General features: G+C 35.4%; 1 long non-coding RNA gene across 1 annotated transcript; it reads right to left on the bottom strand.

The window, feature by feature from the left end:
* Positions 1-563: 563 nt before the first annotated feature.
* On the bottom strand, positions 564-11,730 carry LOC130461043 (uncharacterized). The gene is made up of 2 exons (XR_008921337.1): positions 11,413-11,730; positions 564-937 (listed from the first exon to the last, which is right to left on the bottom strand). It is a non-coding gene; the product is annotated as an uncharacterized lncRNA (long non-coding RNA).
* Positions 11,731-12,295: the final 565 nt, after the last annotated feature.

Here is a 12,295-nt window from a genome sequence, read left to right as displayed (position 1 = left end):
CGGCAAGAAAAATGAAAAATAACAAATCATTGAGGCTGTTTTAGCTAGTCTTTTAATAAACTTGAACCACTGTAACCATAGTTCTTCTTCAAATAGCTCCAACAACATCCTCTTGCACAACTATTGTGATAATAATTTTAGGATGGAAGGGAGTACTAAAAAAAACAAGTAGAGTTTCAAGGTCACCAAGCGGCAGCATAAGAAACGTTTATCATGAGTCTAGACACTAGAACTCATCTTTATGTACAAAGTAACTAGACAACAACCAAAATAGTAACTCCTCATTAATAAGCAACTAATTCTTAAGCATATGAGATCCTGAATTTGCTGTTAATTTGCTGCACAACGCAGCTATTTTCAGTGATAAAATTCTAGCAGAACCACATCAAATTGTTGGGTAAACGCAGTGTAGGGTATTCAATGGTAGATATTTGGTTCTTACATCTAGGGAACGAAGTATAACAAAGAGCTTGATAAAGTAAGAGGATAACTAACATAGTTAATTAACACTTAATATGTTGTAAAACACAAATAAAACAATCAACAATAAAAAATAAGACACATTTCTTTTCACTTTTAAGGATGAAAGATCTGTATAGATCATCGATCCTATTTGCTCTTAATTAATGATCCTGGTGGACTAGTGTCCATGATACAAAATTGGATGGTCAAAATCTGGCTTAAGGTCCTTAGAGTACCACGAGGAAATGGCTCATGGTCCTCAGGGTACCGCATTAAGAACTGGCCCAAGATCCTCAAGGTACCACGAAAGATAAGTAGGTACAACTTAGAACTGTGAACGACGTAATCATTTCAATTGGTACGACAAGAGTTCAGATAAGAAGAAAAGGGATTTCACGAGGTGAGACAGATTGATAAATACCTGCATCTTAGGCCGAAGTGCCTCGAGTGGTCCTTTAAGCTTGTCTGTGACTTGCTGTTACACAGAAACAAAAAAAAATTATTAACAAGGTTATTTAAGCCAAAACACAATCTTTTGTCTGAAGCTAAAATATCACACCCTTTAGAACAATATATTTGTCTCCTAGTCACTATTCTGATTATACAACACCAAGAAAATCTATCAGAAAGATCCTATTGGTAAGCTTAATATACTTCCAAACTTTAGTCTCCCTGGGTAAAGGAGCAACCTTGCAAACCTAAAGACAAACTTAGACAAATTAGAATAAAATATCTCAAAAAATTATAACTTAAAGTGATTAATCAAACAAGAGGCACTACTTCTTTCGTGCGCATTGTATTGATACCGATTTCCCAACATTGGGATAGCCTTTTTACACGTACCTCTCATTTTCCCCTCTAATCATGTTTTGATTCCCATTGAACCCTTATGTAACTTATATCAACTCAAAAACACATGATAATAAGAACATGATTTTCTGACTCCTTATATGATAAAAGGTCCCCCAAATTGTTGAATGAAGGTGCTCCTAAATCCATTGAAAATTGTATTAAAATGCATTCACAAGAATTGACAATTATGAGTAGACAACATTAGAGGATGATATGAAGGAAATAATGCCCTTGATCCAAGTATGCATTTAATGTTAAGTCTAATAAATGCGGTTCAGTATTAATTAACAAGTTAATAATTCAGTGAGATCAAGTGAGCTGAATGCCTAGCTAGAGGCCGCTTCAGTTCAAGTGGAATTAATGACATTAATCCACAGCTTACTCTTGACTAAACCCGTAGGGTCACACAAATAGTACGTAAACGGATCAAGTATTTAATGGCATTAAATACTCCATCTATGGATATTCGGAATCGACGGATCTTGGTTTCAGTGGGAGCTGAGATCGTCAAAAGCAAGAAATGAATACTCCGGAAACAATGATATTGCCGGAAACGAAAATAAGGATCGTATCGGAAATATAAATATTATCCAAGTTGTAGATGTTGCCGGAAACGGAAAACATGGTACGTATCGGAAAATATTATTGGAAATGGAAATATTGCCGGAATCGGAAATATTGCCGGAAACGGAAATATTGTCAGAATCAGAAATATTATCGAAATCGGAAAATAATTCCGGAAACGGAAATATTAAATATTTGTTCGAAACGGAAATTAATTCCGGAATCGGAAATATTAAATATTGTTCGTATCGGAAATAAATTCCGGAATCATGAATTTAATCGGAAGCATATCGTACGAATTAGCATCGGACGAGGCTCGCTAGACGAAGGCCCAACACGAAGCCAGGCCGTCGCCCAGCAAGCCAAGCGCAACAAACCACACGCTAATCCTTGACCAGGCCCAGCACAATGCCAGGCCCAGCCAAGGCCCGTGGCGCGCGCGGAGTAGTCGTGGGCTGCGAGCAAGTGCAGCTCGCGTGGGCCGCGAGGCTTGCGCGGGCTGTGCTCGTGCTCATGCTCGTGTACGGTTGTGTGCAAAACGAATCCTAAAGCTATTAGAATTTGTCATATGATTAAATCCTAATCCTAATAGATAAAGTTTATTTAATAGAGTCCTAGCAGGATTCTAATTAAACTAAACTAGTATTCTAATAGGATTATAAGTCCTTTTCCATAATTCTATAAATAGGGGCCTAGGGTCACAAATTTATACACAACATTGAAGTATTCAAAGGTAAGATTTTGAAGCAAAAATCAGCCAAACACTTGCAACCTATTTAGCTGAAATTCTTAGAACCTTAAGGGCGATTCTAGTTGGTCAAGCTTAAGGCGGATCCGGACGTGCTGTGGACTATCTACGGAGGGACGACACTTGGAGTCCTAAAGACTTGTTCTTGTTCGCTTCGGGCGCAGCTAGGGAGGGCACGCTACTAAGTGTATGCACCTAAATTATGCTAAATGATTATGTGTAAATAATATGTTTCCTGGCGTTAAGGTTTTCCGCATGATTTATGTTTTTTCATATGTATCATAACCTCACAGTGGTATCACGAGCCTCTTATTATTTTCATAATCTAAATTGCATGACATGGTTAAATATTTAAAATTTGCAAAGAATTAAAAGGGGTGATTAATTTTCGTAATTGTTTATTAATTGCAAATTGCGTTTATTTAATTATATGTACGCAGTTTTTCGGCAGTTTCTTCGTTACTCATCGAAATCGAGTGATTTTTGTGTCAAATCCGCATGTAAAAGGCATTCTAAAATTTTGACAAAACAATTATTTTTTGGCCGAACCCAGAATTCCCAAATTCGAAGCCTAACTATGACTTTTCGGAGGTTTTAGTTTTTCGAACGCAAAAGTTTGTAAATTTAAGATGTTAAATTGAATATTTGCGATTCTTGTCGATAAATCTTGAGTTTTTTATTGGCCTACAGTATATGTTTATCAAATTTGAATGCCTAGACTTGTTAATTATACAACCTAATTTGTAATTATGATTAATTTGTTGAAATTCGAATAATTTAGAATTGATTTGTTTTTCATAATTAATTAATAATTTAATTAGGTATCCATGATTAAAATCCACCATAAAAATTGTTAATTTATGTTAAATTTTAAATTTTTATGACCTAGATTTGAATCCATGTTAATCGGAAATTAATTGATTAATAAATTTTCGAATTTTCACCCTAAAATTATGAAATTAATATGATTTATTAATTTGTCGTTAATTTTAAATTAAAAATTTTAAATTTTATGAAAACGCTCATAAATGTTGCATGCACTAAGCAAAGGAAGCTACGTGTTACCCTTAAGGGTGTTGTATAGTGCGGGCACGCGACGACGAGCAAGGGAGCTCGTCGCCCATGCGGTACGAATACAACGAGCAACGAGCTATGCGGCACGCAAGGCTCTAGGCCTAGTCGTGCATGCTAGGCGATGGGCGAGGGCAGTGGGCACACAAGGCTAAGCATGATGCGTGTGGGCAACAGTGCGCTGCGCCACGACGCACCAAGCCTGCCGAAGGGTAGGGAGCCACAACACAGCACCAAGGTGCGCGCAGCGTAGCCCTCAAGGCTGCGTGTGTGCGTGGCGATGGGGCGTGTGTGTGATGTCGTTGTGCGAGCCATGGGCAACGATCAATGGGACGGGGCAATGGGCCTCGTAGATCGATGGGGCTTGGGCGCAAGCCCAAGTGCCTCGTCTTGCAAAGTATTTATGCGTTTCGTTTTAATTTTAAATTTTCAGTTCGGAAATAATTTTAATTAATTTTAAAATTAAAAATTTAAATTGTTATCTCGGATTTTAATTTTGAATATTATAATTATTATAAATTTTAATTTATACTAATTATTTTACTAAAATTAAACCTTGAATTAATTTAAATTTATTTAACTCAACTGAAAAATAAATTAAATAAATGGATTCGATTTAATTTTATATGAGCTTTAAATTTTAATTAAACTTGTATGTTTCCGGTTAGAGTAGAAATACAATTTTATGTTTAAAATTAGTAAAGCATATAAAGTTATTGGTTTAAGTGGGAGCAATTTTAGTCATAAACTCTTGATTAGGTTTACAAATCCTTTAAGGTTAAACAACTCGATTAAGATTAATAAGGACTGAATAATTGGTAGATTATTGGTGCCCTTGATTAATTACAGCAAATATTTATGTGATGTATACAACGAGTTTTACTAACCAGCTATGTGGGCCATTCATGATAATGAATGTGTGAATGGTATATATTGTATATGTACTGTTTTGCAGGTTATGAAGTGACTAGTATGGCCCAAATAGGATAGAAAATATGGTCTGCGTACCATTAATTTGAATGTAATTGGTCTAATGCACCAAATTTGTTTTTCAATTCAAATATGGTCTGCGTACCATCAAATAGTTGTAATTAGTTTAATTATAGCTGATCCTATTTGAGGAAAGTGGCGCCTCCCACGGTGAAATTCAAGACGGAGTTTCCAATCCATTTTCAAGACGGACTTTGAAGTTGAAGCTTCAAGGTGAAGTCGGGCCATACTAGATCACATTTATCTTATGCATGCTTTAAGTTATTTATTGCTTTTAAATATGTCTTAAATATGCATGAGATTATGGCTTGATTATGTTGCATGATTAAGGATTTTAGTTCACTTAAAATCTAACCAACATATTAAGAGCCTTAAGTTCCAAACTTAAAAATTGAGTTAAAAGGTGCCATGCCAAAATAACACTTACTTGGATAATCTTTACATCAATCTAGTAATAGTTTTACGCTCAGCGAGGTGTTACTTATTGATCCTAAATGGGTAAGGTACACAAATAATTGTGAGTACATGTTAGTTTTGGTGAAACTCAACGATATAAGTAAGGAGTCCTTTTATGTCGTGGCAAAATCGATAGGTTTACCTAATAAGTTATTAGACGTACCTATCAACCAAGAGTAGTTTTTAGACTATTAGCAAAAGGTTTTTGCTTACCTAAAAGAGTTTAGAATCGAGTCTAAATACATAATGTGCTTAATTCTTCAATGGGTTTTAGGGTCTTGGAATCATTTTATTCACACCTGCCGGAACAATAAATTCGAATAAAATGCTAATAACTTGTTTAAATTGCATGAATGCTTTAATTTTCAAGTTATTACTCATAATAAATGTTTAGACTTTGCATGCTTCAATGTATGTTTTAATTATTGTTTATAATTAAATATCTTGCACTGCAGTAAACCCTTTTAGAAAGGTAACAGTAAATTTCCTCGATTGGTAGTGAATCCAAGAACGATTCACGGAAATGAGAGAAAATGAGCAACTTAAAATGTACGTTTCTTTTAGCGACTTTTATGGTTGTTTTCAAATATCAAAGTCGAATGGCAAACCGATTGGTGCTTGTGAATTCAGAATACAATGTAGTTTTGAGATCATAAAGCATTTAATTTAAACTCTCATCCTTACCAATGGTTAACAACCTAATATCTTTGTCCATTTAATTCTCGAATGAGTCTAGTCCTTAGACATTCGAATAGATCGATGCTTAGAGAACTTTAGAAGCTTCTGGTAAGATCATCTAGTTGAAAAAGAATATTCAACATAAATGGTAAGAACTTTGTTGGAGTGACATTGGACATGTCTAAACAAAGTATAAAAGTCAACACTAGAGAATTCAATTATTAAGGCTATAAGAAAGGGTACAAGAAATAGGAAAACAAAGGAACAAATGAAAGGAATTTACAATTCCGTTTCTACCTATAAGTTTATATTTAAAGACCAGTGACCTAGCAATCAAACTTCCTTGGTATCATATACGGCTTGAGGTTCTTACTTCGGTAATAACTCAAATAATGGAAGTAAGGCTACACTAATGGCCTACAAGTGGGAAATGAAGCATGGCAATGCTACATTAGTTGTAGGGTCATCTAGTTTGTTTTAAGTCCTTTCAAAGGCTGGAACTTAATGGCTATTTTGTTCCACAATCAGCATACCTAAATTTCTGTTTTCAAACACAGAAAGACTCACATTCAGAAGAACAAAAACAATGTTTGTTCGTTTATTTGAATGAAATTGTCATTTACGGGTTGAGTCAATATGCTTGATTAAAAACAAACAACTTTTTAACAATAAAAATCTACTAGGTTCAAATCAACCCCTTGATTTGAGTTCCACTAACCTTTAGCATTGTTGCTTAGACCATATCAACAAGTTAACATTCAAAAGCTCTATTTTGATGGACTTTTGAAAGTTGATTGATTTCTAGATCAATTTAAGACAACTAGTCTTACTTGTTGAAAGTAACAAAAGATATGAACTATTGTTAGAATGCCTAGACAGTAGATTTCAAAGCGAAAGAAAGATTTTATGACTTTATTATTTCACCTAGATTTGAATTAATATAGGTTTATTTACTCAAATGTGATATAAGTTGAATCTGTTTGGCTAGTTCAAAGATTCAAAAATATAAACCCCACTTGGCAAGAAATCATAAAGATCTAGGTTAGATCATGGTGATGATTACTTAAGTCAAGAATGATCATCAATGATTGTGTGTAGTAAAATTCACAATCTAGCTCCATAAGATATGGCATATCTAAGTTGGAATGATCGAAGTCGATTAGTACTTGATTTGATCAATGATGGATCATAAAGACTTTTCCTATAATTTCTAAAATTAAATGCTCAACTACCACCAAACTAAACCAAAATTCGTCAAAGCTATTGAAAAGTAATTTCAGAATATCTTTTCATCATATATCTAAAGAGTTCCTAAACTCAGTGGGAGCTTAGTGTTTGTTATTCAACAAACTAAGGCCCAAGTATAGATATACGTTTCATTGTGATTTATTCAACAAACTAAGGCCCAAGTATTTTAGTTTCATAAAATGTACATGATTCTTATAGATGTATAAGAAGTTTAGTGGGAGTACGTAAAACTTAATTGGTCCTATGTGTATCACACACATATCTCTCTATTGTGAAATATCATTCAAATGCTAATGACTTAGATTTGAAATTATTCATCAATGATGGACCATGGCGAAACTTAGTACATACTGGGTATTAAGATCTATTTACAAAGATCTTATAATATTGTTTTGGATTAAGTAATGGAATTTACTAAATCAAACACGAAATACTCCATTGGAGACATTGACCCATATGAATAAAATCTAAGTAAAGGATGTTTGAACATGTATAAGCATTTACTAAGTTAAACATCAGAGGATCCAAGTGAGATTCTTAAACCTATATTATATGTCAACGAATTTAGCTGGATTCAGTATCTACTGAAACTAGAATGAGCTAAAGTTACATGAATAGGATTCAATTGGGAATTATTCTGCAAAAGAATTTATCATGTATGATATAATATGAGGATCGCCAAAAACGTATCGTATGGCTTTAGGCATGACGAACATATACCAATCTCTATTGATCTAAGTGAAGATCAACTAGATTGAGATTAAGAATACTTATGGTACTTGAAAAGGTACATAGGAATAGTTCTTGATTCAAGGAAATAGAGATATCCTAAATAGTTGATGCTACACGCATAAACACTGGCAAAGGATCAAGCAAGATTTCTTTGGAGTTAACCATTGGCAAAGAACGAGCTATATGCATCGTGGTTTGAAATGGCAACATGGATTGGAGACCATGAGTTGTTGCGTGGGAAATTAAATATTAATTTCTATGTTCTAAGATACAGCTGGAAAGTCTTCCACACATCTATGAACTGCTTGGATAAGTAAATCCAACCAAAGCATCACTAGCAACCTATACAGATGAAGTAAAAGTACTTATTGCCTAAGAAGCAATAAAACAGGGTTGTTTACGTTAAACAGTTCTTCACTAAACTTGGGTGGATCACATGTCTGCTGACTTGATGGTTCTTCATTGCAAAATGCGTAGAACCACTATCAAAGTAAGAAAGACTAGATCACATAATAAACAAACTAAAAAGATCTTATCATCCAATCTCGAAGAACATTCGATGAAAAGGATATTAAGATTGGCAAAGCATTATAACTGAACCTATGCAACAAGTGAGAAGCAACACTCACGTTGTAGCATTGGAAATCAAGCATAACTTTGAATTCCATGAACTGTTTTAAAGATGGGTTTGAGGCCCATGGTTGTAAAACAATGGGGTTGAACATTTATCATATATGAAATGTATTTTCATATTCCATTTAATCTTGGTTTAGTATTAAATGATGAGTCCCTTCAATTTGACGATATATTCAAGATAGACTGTCAGGACCAGTCCTGTGACTAAGAAATGTCTATCAAGTGAACTTGAATGTGAAAAGTTGAAAATAGTCCCTGGCCGGAGTTTTCTATAAAGATGGACGCATAGAATACGTTAGACGACTAGAATGCAAGATGACTAGTAGTTATGTTTCTTGAACTATGTGGACATGGCAATGTCATAATCATTTGCATAGATACTTACTTTGGGAAGACTAGTATCGGACAGACCTATGAAACTTTACTGTAAGAGATGAAAATTTGTCATAAGTAAATTTCATTAAAATTATTAGACACTAAATCCTTAATACCTGAGTGATTTGAGATTACTTGTTTGAGAACTGCTTACTTTGACGTTGACCAACCGTCGCACCGTAAAAGGAGGCTATAAAGGCAACGCTCAGGTAATCACCTATCAAACGAAGTCTAATCTCAAGATCGCAAGTTTGGGATTGTCCTCCCATTAATCAGGATGAGATGCTAAAAGTTGTACAAGGCCACTCGGAGAGCTAGAAACTGTAAAATGCATGGCAGTGCTCAGATGAATCATAGGCTATGATTATCTGTTTATTTGATCAGTTGAACTCTGAAACCGAGAAACACCTCTGGACGTAATAAGGATGATAACTCTTACCTTATGTTCAAGAGCAAGCATCGATCGACAAAGGAATTAGGAAATGCACACTTGTCCCTAAGGACAAGTGGGAGACTGAAGGAAATAATTCCCTTGGTCCAAGTATGCATTTAATGTTAAGTCTAATAAATGCGGTTCAGTATTAATTAACAAGTTAATAATTCAGTGAGATCAAGTGAGCTGAATGCCTAGCTAGAGGCCGCTTCAGTTCAAATGGAATTAATGACATTAATCCACAGCTTACTCTTGACTGAACCCGTAGGGTCACACAAATAGTACGTAAACGGATCAAGTATGTAATGGCATTAAATACTCCATCTATGGATATTCTGAATTGACGGATCTTGGTTTCAGTGGGAGCTGAGATCGTCAAAAGCAAGAAATGAATACTCCGGAAACGATGATATTGCCGGAAACGGAAATATGGATCGTATCGGAAATATAAATATTATCCAAGTCGTAGATGTTGCCGGAAACGGAAACATGGTACGTATCGGAAAATATTATTGGAAATGGAAATTTTATCGGAATCGGAAATATTCCCGGAAACGGAAATATTGTCAGAATCGGAAATATTATCGAAATCGGAAAATAATTCCGGAAACGAAAATATTAAATATTTGTTCGAAACGGAAATTAATTCCGGAATCGAAAATATTAAATATTGTTCGTATCGGAAATAAATTCCGGAATCGGGAATTTAATCGGAAGCGTATCGTACGAATTAGCATCAGACGAGGCTCGCTAGAGGAAGGCCCAGCACGAAGACAGGCCATCGCCCAGCAAGCCAAGCGCAACAAACCACACGCCAAGCCTCGACCAGGCCCAACGCAATGCCAGGCCCAGCCAAGGCCTGTAGCGCGCGCGGAGCAGTCGTGGGCTACGACACTGGGTTGCGAGCAAGTGCAGCTCGCGTGGGCCGCGAGGCTTGCGCGGGTTGTGCTCGTGCTCATGCTCGTGTACGGTTGTGTGCAAAACGAATCCTAAAGCTATTAGAATTTTTCATATGATTAAATCCAAATCCTAATAGATAAAGTTTATTTAATAGAGTCCTAGCAGGATGCTAATTAAACTAAACTAGTATTCTAATAGGATTATAAGTCCTTTTCCATAACTCTGTAAATAGGAGCCTAGGGTCACTAATTTATAGAAAACATTGAAGTATTCAAAGGTAAGATTTTGAAGCAAAAATCAGCCAAACACTTGCAACCTATTTAGCCGAAATTCTTAGAACCTTAAGGGCGATTCTAGTTGGTCAAGCTTAAGGCGGATCCGGACGTGCTGTGGACTATCTACGGAGGGACGATGCTTGGAGTCTTAAAGACTTGTTCTTGTTCGGTTCGGGTGCAGCTAGGGAGGGCACGCTACAAAGTGTATGCACCTAAATTATGCTAAATGATTATGTGTAAATAATATGTTTCCTGGCATTAAGGTTTTCCGCATGATTTATGTTTTGTTATATGTATCATAACCTAACATGATAAACGTGCACAAGAAAAAACAACAAACATAACACAGGCCATATCAAGAGAATACCAAGTATTATACTCAACTAAGAAATTACAATCGCAAATTTACATAACTACAAACCATAAGCCAACCTACTGTAATTATCATAAACACCTGGTCATTTCCAATTTCCGCATCAAAAATTAGTTCAATTTCCAGAAAGAGCAGGCATATAATTATCATAAACACACTTGATCGTTTCATTTTTCCCCGAATCCTCTATCTAATTTAAGCATCAGCAAATTAAATCCATATTTAATCAAAATCAAGTAAGAGATTTTTAAACTTCAACAGCATACGCCAATTCCTAGCAATAGAGAAACGACTATGATAGAAGAATTTAGGACATCAACACCAGCAATAAACGAAGACTATGGTGTTCACAAAACAGATGTTCAATGATAAAGGGGCACAACTGTTCACAATAGTGAAATGAACAATCTCTAATTTGACTACCGCAAAATCGACAAGAAATCAAAAGCACAACAAACCCATAACCAAAGATCTAAAAAAGCAGATCTAAATCCAAAATGCATATCAACAAAACCCTAAAAATACCCCCATATGCATATTTCTTAACCAAAATCAAATCAATTCAAATTATAATTTTTTTCTTCAGAAATCGAAAACAATAAAAATAATTAGATCTTACAGTTTTAAGTAGAGATTCAATGTTCAAAACGGTTGACCACGAACAAGACCTTAGGTACCATCCATAGAAATAACCCTAACCATATTCTTCACCAAATCTTGCGCAACCTCAGAACCAATCGAGTCTAGTCAGTTAAAATCTTCCAATAGAACATCGACGACATCGATCACTGGCAGACCTTTCCAACCGAGCATTTTTTGATGAAGTCGTAGGTGGTTTAAAGGTTCCAGCTCCTCCGGATTTGGGGAAAGTCTGAGCTGCGGTAGCAGAGTAGGAGGTGTAGTCGACTAGTCGGCGACATGGTTGATAGAGATGAAGGAGAAGGAGAAGGAGAAGGAGATGGAGATGGAAAGTTGTGAACTGGGGGGAGCAACAACGTGAGTAGTGAGGAGGGGAGAGAACACAAAAATAACTTAAAAGCTTCACACTTTTTTTATTTAATTTAGGATTGGGAAGAGAGACTTGTGTTCTATCTTACTAGTCTTATATGCACGCGATGCGTGCGACATATTTCAGAACTTTAAATTATTTTATTGCAACTAATCACCAAAAATAGCATGCCACAAAATTTTTTCACAGATTTCATCTAACGAAAAATTATACACCGTGTGCATTTTCACGGGATCTAAATAGTTAATTCCATAACACTCATAATTCAATATTCATAATTAATTCGTAATCAAACTAAGAAAAACAAACAACTGTTCCGTTTAAATAAAGTAAAAGTCAATACAGTACTACTGAAAAGTCAAAATCCCTTGAAAAATCACTCTGTTGCCGTTCTCTATTCTCTGTTGCTGTCTCTGCTGCGTGCTATGCTATGTCTGCAGGTGGCCTCTTTTTTTTGTAGTTAGGCAGGGTTTTTTTTTTACTGGTGCTATGT

This window comes from Spinacia oleracea, chromosome 5 (assembly GCF_020520425.1).
Source record: "Spinacia oleracea cultivar Varoflay chromosome 5, BTI_SOV_V1, whole genome shotgun sequence".
Taxonomy (NCBI): domain Eukaryota; kingdom Viridiplantae; phylum Streptophyta; class Magnoliopsida; order Caryophyllales; family Amaranthaceae; genus Spinacia; species Spinacia oleracea.
This window is presented reverse-complemented; position numbering and strand designations above follow the sequence as displayed.